At 37.6% G+C, this 10,319-nt stretch overlaps 18 non-coding genes across 18 annotated transcripts; 9 read left to right on the top strand and 9 right to left on the bottom strand.

Moving 5' to 3' along the window:
* The first annotated feature begins 205 nt into the window (after positions 1–205).
* Positions 206–277, top strand: Trnaw-cca (transfer RNA tryptophan (anticodon CCA)). Its single transcript has one exon. It is a non-coding gene; the product is annotated as a tRNA-Trp (tRNA).
* A 559-nt stretch (positions 278–836) lies between these two features.
* Positions 837–918, bottom strand: Trnas-aga (transfer RNA serine (anticodon AGA)). The gene has a single exon. It is a non-coding gene; the product is annotated as a tRNA-Ser (tRNA).
* A 409-nt stretch (positions 919–1,327) lies between these two features.
* On the top strand, positions 1,328–1,399 carry Trnaw-cca (transfer RNA tryptophan (anticodon CCA)). The gene has a single exon. It is a non-coding gene; the product is annotated as a tRNA-Trp (tRNA).
* A 559-nt stretch (positions 1,400–1,958) lies between these two features.
* On the bottom strand, positions 1,959–2,040 carry Trnas-aga (transfer RNA serine (anticodon AGA)). The gene has a single exon. It is a non-coding gene; the product is annotated as a tRNA-Ser (tRNA).
* Positions 2,041–2,449: 409 nt separating this feature from the next.
* Positions 2,450–2,521, top strand: Trnaw-cca (transfer RNA tryptophan (anticodon CCA)). Its single transcript has one exon. It is a non-coding gene; the product is annotated as a tRNA-Trp (tRNA).
* A 559-nt stretch (positions 2,522–3,080) lies between these two features.
* Trnas-aga (transfer RNA serine (anticodon AGA)) lies at positions 3,081–3,162 on the bottom strand. The gene has a single exon. It is a non-coding gene; the product is annotated as a tRNA-Ser (tRNA).
* A 409-nt stretch (positions 3,163–3,571) lies between these two features.
* On the top strand, positions 3,572–3,643 carry Trnaw-cca (transfer RNA tryptophan (anticodon CCA)). Its single transcript has one exon. It is a non-coding gene; the product is annotated as a tRNA-Trp (tRNA).
* Positions 3,644–4,202: 559 nt separating this feature from the next.
* Positions 4,203–4,284, bottom strand: Trnas-aga (transfer RNA serine (anticodon AGA)). Its single transcript has one exon. It is a non-coding gene; the product is annotated as a tRNA-Ser (tRNA).
* Positions 4,285–4,693: 409 nt separating this feature from the next.
* On the top strand, positions 4,694–4,765 carry Trnaw-cca (transfer RNA tryptophan (anticodon CCA)). Its single transcript has one exon. It is a non-coding gene; the product is annotated as a tRNA-Trp (tRNA).
* A 559-nt stretch (positions 4,766–5,324) lies between these two features.
* Positions 5,325–5,406, bottom strand: Trnas-aga (transfer RNA serine (anticodon AGA)). Its single transcript has one exon. It is a non-coding gene; the product is annotated as a tRNA-Ser (tRNA).
* A 409-nt stretch (positions 5,407–5,815) lies between these two features.
* Trnaw-cca (transfer RNA tryptophan (anticodon CCA)) lies at positions 5,816–5,887 on the top strand. Its single transcript has one exon. It is a non-coding gene; the product is annotated as a tRNA-Trp (tRNA).
* Positions 5,888–6,446: 559 nt separating this feature from the next.
* On the bottom strand, positions 6,447–6,528 carry Trnas-aga (transfer RNA serine (anticodon AGA)). The gene has a single exon. It is a non-coding gene; the product is annotated as a tRNA-Ser (tRNA).
* Positions 6,529–6,937: 409 nt separating this feature from the next.
* Positions 6,938–7,009, top strand: Trnaw-cca (transfer RNA tryptophan (anticodon CCA)). The gene has a single exon. It is a non-coding gene; the product is annotated as a tRNA-Trp (tRNA).
* Positions 7,010–7,568: 559 nt separating this feature from the next.
* Trnas-aga (transfer RNA serine (anticodon AGA)) lies at positions 7,569–7,650 on the bottom strand. The gene has a single exon. It is a non-coding gene; the product is annotated as a tRNA-Ser (tRNA).
* A 409-nt stretch (positions 7,651–8,059) lies between these two features.
* Positions 8,060–8,131, top strand: Trnaw-cca (transfer RNA tryptophan (anticodon CCA)). Its single transcript has one exon. It is a non-coding gene; the product is annotated as a tRNA-Trp (tRNA).
* A 559-nt stretch (positions 8,132–8,690) lies between these two features.
* Positions 8,691–8,772, bottom strand: Trnas-aga (transfer RNA serine (anticodon AGA)). Its single transcript has one exon. It is a non-coding gene; the product is annotated as a tRNA-Ser (tRNA).
* A 409-nt stretch (positions 8,773–9,181) lies between these two features.
* On the top strand, positions 9,182–9,253 carry Trnaw-cca (transfer RNA tryptophan (anticodon CCA)). Its single transcript has one exon. It is a non-coding gene; the product is annotated as a tRNA-Trp (tRNA).
* A 559-nt stretch (positions 9,254–9,812) lies between these two features.
* Trnas-aga (transfer RNA serine (anticodon AGA)) lies at positions 9,813–9,894 on the bottom strand. Its single transcript has one exon. It is a non-coding gene; the product is annotated as a tRNA-Ser (tRNA).
* Positions 9,895–10,319: the final 425 nt, after the last annotated feature.

The following is a 10,319-nucleotide window of genomic DNA, read 5'->3' on the forward strand; positions in this document are numbered from 1 at the left end:
CAGTCGATATTTTCAATATTCAAGTTTGTCTTGTACATTTTGTCTATAAATTATCATGATTGATTCGCGTTGAATCGTATATTTTTCAAAAAGTAAGGAAAACACGATTTTATTTTTTTTACAGCCAAAGGGAGGGGTACAGGTTTAGTAGGATCGATAATAACCTGAGCGTTATAGACTAAAAATTCCATTAGGTTGGAAGAAGGACTCCGTGGCGCAACGGTAGCGCGTCTGACTCCAGATCAGAAGGTTGCGTGTTCGAATCACGTCGGGGTCATATGTATTTTTGATGCAATTTTCTAGAGATATTGAAAAGGTCTCACATTCAACGTTTACTTTGTGTCAATTGAAAGAAACTGATTGCAAACTGTGTGAGTGAAAGAGATACCTACTCAGTTGATGCCTGTTTCTCGTTCAAGTTACATGTCAGTGAAACACAAAGATTCTCACATACGTTATTCTTACTTTGTATCTAACAGTTTTCCTTCAATAACAATTTAATTTCAGACGGAAGATAGGAAAGCTGACGATTTTTATCAAAATCAAAGTATTTACTGGCAAATCACCGTTTTATCTCCCCGAAATTGTTAGGATTGATACTGAGAGTGTGTGCCTTTTTCTTCCTGTATGCATGATACCTTAACGATCTTCCTCAGTCACCAGTTAAGCTGAATGAACTCTGTCATATAACATCTGAATTCATTCAAAATGGTCGTTTTCAGGACAGAATCAATCTGTGGGTAACTTATCGATAACTTTGTTTCCTACTTGTCTTTGAGCGCGTTGAGTGAGCAGTGTGTGTGATTCATTACAAAAAGTGGATATCAAAAAGTCTGCGTCGTCGACAGGATTCGAACCTGTGCGGGGAGACCCCAATAGATTTCTAGTCTATCGCCTTAACCACTCGGCCACGACGACTTGATACATTCGTCCAAAATTAACTCCTTTATACTTAATACCAGATGCGACAACAACCTGTCGTAAGTGCCACATCGTCATACGGAAGTCATCTGATAAGTTCTTAATTTTCCATTAGCAAGTCTGAATTAGGAAACTTAGCCTTTGTTAAATTATAGTAACTAGAGTTAAATTCGGCAAGTTTACAATTTTGGATTGTAGCCGCAGTCGATATTTTCAATATTCAAGTTTGTCTTGTACATTTTGTCTATAAATTATCATGATTGATTCGCGTTGAATCGTATATTTTTCAAAAAGTAAGGAAAACACGATTTTATTTTTTTTACAGCCAAAGGGAGGGGTACAGGTTTAGTAGGATCGATAATAACCTGAGCGTTATAGACTAAAAATTCCATTAGGTTGGAAGAAGGACTCCGTGGCGCAACGGTAGCGCGTCTGACTCCAGATCAGAAGGTTGCGTGTTCGAATCACGTCGGGGTCATATGTATTTTTGATGCAATTTTCTAGAGATATTGAAAAGGTCTCACATTCAACGTTTACTTTGTGTCAATTGAAAGAAACTGATTGCAAACTGTGTGAGTGAAAGAGATACCTACTCAGTTGATGCCTGTTTCTCGTTCAAGTTACATGTCAGTGAAACACAAAGATTCTCACATACGTTATTCTTACTTTGTATCTAACAGTTTTCCTTCAATAACAATTTAATTTCAGACGGAAGATAGGAAAGCTGACGATTTTTATCAAAATCAAAGTATTTACTGGCAAATCACCGTTTTATCTCCCCGAAATTGTTAGGATTGATACTGAGAGTGTGTGCCTTTTTCTTCCTCTATGCATGATACCTTAACGATCTTCCTCAGTCACCAGTTAAGCTGAATGAACTCTGTCATATAACATCTGAATTCATTCAAAATGGTCGTTTTCAGGACAGAATCAATCTGTGGGTAACTTATCGATAACTTTGTTTCCTACTTGTCTTTGAGCGCGTTGAGTGAGCAGTGTGTGTGATTCATTACAAAAAGTGGATATCAAAAAGTCTGCGTCGTCGACAGGATTCGAACCTGTGCGGGGAGACCCCAATAGATTTCTAGTCTATCGCCTTAACCACTCGGCCACGACGACTTGATACATTCGTCCAAAATTAACTCCTTTATACTTAATACCAGATGCGACAACAACCTGTCGTAAGTGCCACATCGTCATACGGAAGTCATCTGATAAGTTCTTAATTTTCCATTAGCAAGTCTGAATTAGGAAACTTAGCCTTTGTTAAATTATAGTAACTAGAGTTAAATTCGGCAAGTTTACAATTTTGGATTGTAGCCGCAGTCGATATTTTCAATATTCAAGTTTGTCTTGTACATTTTGTCTATAAATTATCATGATTGATTCGCGTTGAATCGTATATTTTTCAAAAAGTAAGGAAAACACGATTTTATTTTTTTTACAGCCAAAGGGAGGGGTACAGGTTTAGTAGGATCGATAATAACCTGAGCGTTATAGACTAAAAATTCCATTAGGTTGGAAGAAGGACTCCGTGGCGCAACGGTAGCGCGTCTGACTCCAGATCAGAAGGTTGCGTGTTCGAATCACGTCGGGGTCATATGTATTTTTGATGCAATTTTCTAGAGATATTGAAAAGGTCTCACATTCAACGTTTACTTTGTGTCAATTGAAAGAAACTGATTGCAAACTGTGTGAGTGAAAGAGATACCTACTCAGTTGATGCCTGTTTCTCGTTCAAGTTACATGTCAGTGAAACACAAAGATTCTCACATACGTTATTCTTACTTTGTATCTAACAGTTTTCCTTCAATAACAATTTAATTTCAGACGGAAGATAGGAAAGCTGACGATTTTTATCAAAATCAAAGTATTTACTGGCAAATCACCGTTTTATCTCCCCGAAATTGTTAGGATTGATACTGAGAGTGTGTGCCTTTTTCTTCCTCTATGCATGATACCTTAACGATCTTCCTCAGTCACCAGTTAAGCTGAATGAACTCTGTCATATAACATCTGAATTCATTCAAAATGGTCGTTTTCAGGACAGAATCAATCTGTGGGTAACTTATCGATAACTTTGTTTCCTACTTGTCTTTGAGCGCGTTGAGTGAGCAGTGTGTGTGATTCATTACAAAAAGTGGATATCAAAAAGTCTGCGTCGTCGACAGGATTCGAACCTGTGCGGGGAGACCCCAATAGATTTCTAGTCTATCGCCTTAACCACTCGGCCACGACGACTTGATACATTCGTCCAAAATTAACTCCTTTATACTTAATACCAGATGCGACAACAACCTGTCGTAAGTGCCACATCGTCATACGGAAGTCATCTGATAAGTTCTTAATTTTCCATTAGCAAGTCTGAATTAGGAAACTTAGCCTTTGTTAAATTATAGTAACTAGAGTTAAATTCGGCAAGTTTACAATTTTGGATTGTAGCCGCAGTCGATATTTTCAATATTCAAGTTTGTCTTGTACATTTTGTCTATAAATTATCATGATTGATTCGCGTTGAATCGTATATTTTTCAAAAAGTAAGGAAAACACGATTTTATTTTTTTTACAGCCAAAGGGAGGGGTACAGGTTTAGTAGGATCGATAATAACCTGAGCGTTATAGACTAAAAATTCCATTAGGTTGGAAGAAGGACTCCGTGGCGCAACGGTAGCGCGTCTGACTCCAGATCAGAAGGTTGCGTGTTCGAATCACGTCGGGGTCATATGTATTTTTGATGCAATTTTCTAGAGATATTGAAAAGGTCTCACATTCAACGTTTACTTTGTGTCAATTGAAAGAAACTGATTGCAAACTGTGTGAGTGAAAGAGATACCTACTCAGTTGATGCCTGTTTCTCGTTCAAGTTACATGTCAGTGAAACACAAAGATTCTCACATACGTTATTCTTACTTTGTATCTAACAGTTTTCCTTCAATAACAATTTAATTTCAGACGGAAGATAGGAAAGCTGACGATTTTTATCAAAATCAAAGTATTTACTGGCAAATCACCGTTTTATCTCCCCGAAATTGTTAGGATTGATACTGAGAGTGTGTGCCTTTTTCTTCCTGTATGCATGATACCTTAACGATCTTCCTCAGTCACCAGTTAAGCTGAATGAACTCTGTCATATAACATCTGAATTCATTCAAAATGGTCGTTTTCAGGACAGAATCAATCTGTGGGTAACTTATCGATAACTTTGTTTCCTACTTGTCTTTGAGCGCGTTGAGTGAGCAGTGTGTGTGATTCATTACAAAAAGTGGATATCAAAAAGTCTGCGTCGTCGACAGGATTCGAACCTGTGCGGGGAGACCCCAATAGATTTCTAGTCTATCGCCTTAACCACTCGGCCACGACGACTTGATACATTCGTCCAAAATTAACTCCTTTATACTTAATACCAGATGCGACAACAACCTGTCGTAAGTGCCACATCGTCATACGGAAGTCATCTGATAAGTTCTTAATTTTCCATTAGCAAGTCTGAATTAGGAAACTTAGCCTTTGTTAAATTATAGTAACTAGAGTTAAATTCGGCAAGTTTACAATTTTGGATTGTAGCCGCAGTCGATATTTTCAATATTCAAGTTTGTCTTGTACATTTTGTCTATAAATTATCATGATTGATTCGCGTTGAATCGTATATTTTTCAAAAAGTAAGGAAAACACGATTTTATTTTTTTTACAGCCAAAGGGAGGGGTACAGGTTTAGTAGGATCGATAATAACCTGAGCGTTATAGACTAAAAATTCCATTAGGTTGGAAGAAGGACTCCGTGGCGCAACGGTAGCGCGTCTGACTCCAGATCAGAAGGTTGCGTGTTCGAATCACGTCGGGGTCATATGTATTTTTGATGCAATTTTCTAGAGATATTGAAAAGGTCTCACATTCAACGTTTACTTTGTGTCAATTGAAAGAAACTGATTGCAAACTGTGTGAGTGAAAGAGATACCTACTCAGTTGATGCCTGTTTCTCGTTCAAGTTACATGTCAGTGAAACACAAAGATTCTCACATACGTTATTCTTACTTTGTATCTAACAGTTTTCCTTCAATAACAATTTAATTTCAGACGGAAGATAGGAAAGCTGACGATTTTTATCAAAATCAAAGTATTTACTGGCAAATCACCGTTTTATCTCCCCGAAATTGTTAGGATTGATACTGAGAGTGTGTGCCTTTTTCTTCCTCTATGCATGATACCTTAACGATCTTCCTCAGTCACCAGTTAAGCTGAATGAACTCTGTCATATAACATCTGAATTCATTCAAAATGGTCGTTTTCAGGACAGAATCAATCTGTGGGTAACTTATCGATAACTTTGTTTCCTACTTGTCTTTGAGCGCGTTGAGTGAGCAGTGTGTGTGATTCATTACAAAAAGTGGATATCAAAAAGTCTGCGTCGTCGACAGGATTCGAACCTGTGCGGGGAGACCCCAATAGATTTCTAGTCTATCGCCTTAACCACTCGGCCACGACGACTTGATACATTCGTCCAAAATTAACTCCTTTATACTTAATACCAGATGCGACAACAACCTGTCGTAAGTGCCACATCGTCATACGGAAGTCATCTGATAAGTTCTTAATTTTCCATTAGCAAGTCTGAATTAGGAAACTTAGCCTTTGTTAAATTATAGTAACTAGAGTTAAATTCGGCAAGTTTACAATTTTGGATTGTAGCCGCAGTCGATATTTTCAATATTCAAGTTTGTCTTGTACATTTTGTCTATAAATTATCATGATTGATTCGCGTTGAATCGTATATTTTTCAAAAAGTAAGGAAAACACGATTTTATTTTTTTTACAGCCAAAGGGAGGGGTACAGGTTTAGTAGGATCGATAATAACCTGAGCGTTATAGACTAAAAATTCCATTAGGTTGGAAGAAGGACTCCGTGGCGCAACGGTAGCGCGTCTGACTCCAGATCAGAAGGTTGCGTGTTCGAATCACGTCGGGGTCATATGTATTTTTGATGCAATTTTCTAGAGATATTGAAAAGGTCTCACATTCAACGTTTACTTTGTGTCAATTGAAAGAAACTGATTGCAAACTGTGTGAGTGAAAGAGATACCTACTCAGTTGATGCCTGTTTCTCGTTCAAGTTACATGTCAGTGAAACACAAAGATTCTCACATACGTTATTCTTACTTTGTATCTAACAGTTTTCCTTCAATAACAATTTAATTTCAGACGGAAGATAGGAAAGCTGACGATTTTTATCAAAATCAAAGTATTTACTGGCAAATCACCGTTTTATCTCCCCGAAATTGTTAGGATTGATACTGAGAGTGTGTGCCTTTTTCTTCCTCTATGCATGATACCTTAACGATCTTCCTCAGTCACCAGTTAAGCTGAATGAACTCTGTCATATAACATCTGAATTCATTCAAAATGGTCGTTTTCAGGACAGAATCAATCTGTGGGTAACTTATCGATAACTTTGTTTCCTACTTGTCTTTGAGCGCGTTGAGTGAGCAGTGTGTGTGATTCATTACAAAAAGTGGATATCAAAAAGTCTGCGTCGTCGACAGGATTCGAACCTGTGCGGGGAGACCCCAATAGATTTCTAGTCTATCGCCTTAACCACTCGGCCACGACGACTTGATACATTCGTCCAAAATTAACTCCTTTATACTTAATACCAGATGCGACAACAACCTGTCGTAAGTGCCACATCGTCATACGGAAGTCATCTGATAAGTTCTTAATTTTCCATTAGCAAGTCTGAATTAGGAAACTTAGCCTTTGTTAAATTATAGTAACTAGAGTTAAATTCGGCAAGTTTACAATTTTGGATTGTAGCCGCAGTCGATATTTTCAATATTCAAGTTTGTCTTGTACATTTTGTCTATAAATTATCATGATTGATTCGCGTTGAATCGTATATTTTTCAAAAAGTAAGGAAAACACGATTTTATTTTTTTTACAGCCAAAGGGAGGGGTACAGGTTTAGTAGGATCGATAATAACCTGAGCGTTATAGACTAAAAATTCCATTAGGTTGGAAGAAGGACTCCGTGGCGCAACGGTAGCGCGTCTGACTCCAGATCAGAAGGTTGCGTGTTCGAATCACGTCGGGGTCATATGTATTTTTGATGCAATTTTCTAGAGATATTGAAAAGGTCTCACATTCAACGTTTACTTTGTGTCAATTGAAAGAAACTGATTGCAAACTGTGTGAGTGAAAGAGATACCTACTCAGTTGATGCCTGTTTCTCGTTCAAGTTACATGTCAGTGAAACACAAAGATTCTCACATACGTTATTCTTACTTTGTATCTAACAGTTTTCCTTCAATAACAATTTAATTTCAGACGGAAGATAGGAAAGCTGACGATTTTTATCAAAATCAAAGTATTTACTGGCAAATCACCGTTTTATCTCCCCGAAATTGTTAGGATTGATACTGAGAGTGTGTGCCTTTTTCTTCCTCTATGCATGATACCTTAACGATCTTCCTCAGTCACCAGTTAAGCTGAATGAACTCTGTCATATAACATCTGAATTCATTCAAAATGGTCGTTTTCAGGACAGAATCAATCTGTGGGTAACTTATCGATAACTTTGTTTCCTACTTGTCTTTGAGCGCGTTGAGTGAGCAGTGTGTGTGATTCATTACAAAAAGTGGATATCAAAAAGTCTGCGTCGTCGACAGGATTCGAACCTGTGCGGGGAGACCCCAATAGATTTCTAGTCTATCGCCTTAACCACTCGGCCACGACGACTTGATACATTCGTCCAAAATTAACTCCTTTATACTTAATACCAGATGCGACAACAACCTGTCGTAAGTGCCACATCGTCATACGGAAGTCATCTGATAAGTTCTTAATTTTCCATTAGCAAGTCTGAATTAGGAAACTTAGCCTTTGTTAAATTATAGTAACTAGAGTTAAATTCGGCAAGTTTACAATTTTGGATTGTAGCCGCAGTCGATATTTTCAATATTCAAGTTTGTCTTGTACATTTTGTCTATAAATTATCATGATTGATTCGCGTTGAATCGTATATTTTTCAAAAAGTAAGGAAAACACGATTTTATTTTTTTTACAGCCAAAGGGAGGGGTACAGGTTTAGTAGGATCGATAATAACCTGAGCGTTATAGACTAAAAATTCCATTAGGTTGGAAGAAGGACTCCGTGGCGCAACGGTAGCGCGTCTGACTCCAGATCAGAAGGTTGCGTGTTCGAATCACGTCGGGGTCATATGTATTTTTGATGCAATTTTCTAGAGATATTGAAAAGGTCTCACATTCAACGTTTACTTTGTGTCAATTGAAAGAAACTGATTGCAAACTGTGTGAGTGAAAGAGATACCTACTCAGTTGATGCCTGTTTCTCGTTCAAGTTACATGTCAGTGAAACACAAAGATTCTCACATACGTTATTCTTACTTTGTATCTAACAGTTTTCCTTCAATAACAATTTAATTTCAGACGGAAGATAGGAAAGCTGACGATTTTTATCAAAATCAAAGTATTTACTGGCAAATCACCGTTTTATCTCCCCGAAATTGTTAGGATTGATACTGAGAGTGTGTGCCTTTTTCTTCCTCTATGCATGATACCTTAACGATCTTCCTCAGTCACCAGTTAAGCTGAATGAACTCTGTCATATAACATCTGAATTCATTCAAAATGGTCGTTTTCAGGACAGAATCAATCTGTGGGTAACTTATCGATAACTTTGTTTCCTACTTGTCTTTGAGCGCGTTGAGTGAGCAGTGTGTGTGATTCATTACAAAAAGTGGATATCAAAAAGTCTGCGTCGTCGACAGGATTCGAACCTGTGCGGGGAGACCCCAATAGATTTCTAGTCTATCGCCTTAACCACTCGGCCACGACGACTTGATACATTCGTCCAAAATTAACTCCTTTATACTTAATACCAGATGCGACAACAACCTGTCGTAAGTGCCACATCGTCATACGGAAGTCATCTGATAAGTTCTTAATTTTCCATTAGCAAGTCTGAATTAGGAAACTTAGCCTTTGTTAAATTATAGTAACTAGAGTTAAATTCGGCAAGTTTACAATTTTGGATTGTAGCCGCAGTCGATATTTTCAATATTCAAGTTTGTCTTGTACATTTTGTCTATAAATTATCATGATTGATTCGCGTTGAATCGTATATTTTTCAAAAAGTAAGGAAAACACGATTTTATTTTTTTTACAGCCAAAGGGAGGGGTACAGGTTTAGTAGGATCGATAATAACCTGAGCGTTATAGACTAAAAATTCCATTAGGTTGGAAGAAGGACTCCGTGGCGCAACGGTAGCGCGTCTGACTCCAGATCAGAAGGTTGCGTGTTCGAATCACGTCGGGGTCATATGTATTTTTGATGCAATTTTCTAGAGATATTGAAAAGGTCTCACATTCAACGTTTACTTTGTGTCAATTGAAAGAAACTGATTGCAAACTGTGTGAGTGAAAGAGATACCTACTCAGTTGATGCCTGTTTCTCGTTCAAGTTACATGTCAGTGAAACACAAAGATTCTCACATACGTTATTCTTACTTTGTATCTAACAGTTTTCCTTCAATAACAATTTAATTTCAGACGGAAGATAGGAAAGCTGACGATTTTTATCAAAATCAAAGTATTTACTGGCAAATCACCGTTTTATCTCCCCGAAATTGTTAGGATTGATACTGAGAGTGTGTGCCTTTTTCTTCCTCTATGCATGATACCTTAACGATCTTCCTCAGTCACCAGTTAAGCTGAATGAACTCTGTCATATAACATCTGAATTCATTCAAAATGGTCGTTTTCAGGACAGAATCAATCTGTGGGTAACTTATCGATAACTTTGTTTCCTACTTGTCTTTGAGCGCGTTGAGTGAGCAGTGTGTGTGATTCATTACAAAAAGTGGATATCAAAAAGTCTGCGTCGTCGACAGGATTCGAACCTGTGCGGGGAGACCCCAATAGATTTCTAGTCTATCGCCTTAACCACTCGGCCACGACGACTTGATACATTCGTCCAAAATTAACTCCTTTATACTTAATACCAGATGCGACAACAACCTGTCGTAAGTGCCACATCGTCATACGGAAGTCATCTGATAAGTTCTTAATTTTCCATTAGCAAGTCTGAATTAGGAAACTTAGCCTTTGTTAAATTATAGTAACTAGAGTTAAATTCGGCAAGTTTACAATTTTGGATTGTAGCCGCAGTCGATATTTTCAATATTCAAGTTTGTCTTGTACATTTTGTCTATAAATTATCATGATTGATTCGCGTTGAATCGTATATTTTTCAAAAAGTAAGGAAAACACGATTTTATTTTTTTTACAGCCAAAGGGAGGGGTACAGGTTTAGTAGGATCGATAATAACCTGAGCGTTATAGACTAAAAATTCCATTAGGTTGGAAGAAGGACTCCGTGGCGCAAC

The sequence above is a fragment of the Mytilus galloprovincialis genome, unplaced genomic scaffold, assembly GCF_965363235.1.
Source record: "Mytilus galloprovincialis unplaced genomic scaffold, xbMytGall1.hap1.1 HAP1_SCAFFOLD_287, whole genome shotgun sequence".
Classification (NCBI taxonomy): Eukaryota; Metazoa; Mollusca; class Bivalvia; order Mytilida; family Mytilidae; genus Mytilus; species Mytilus galloprovincialis.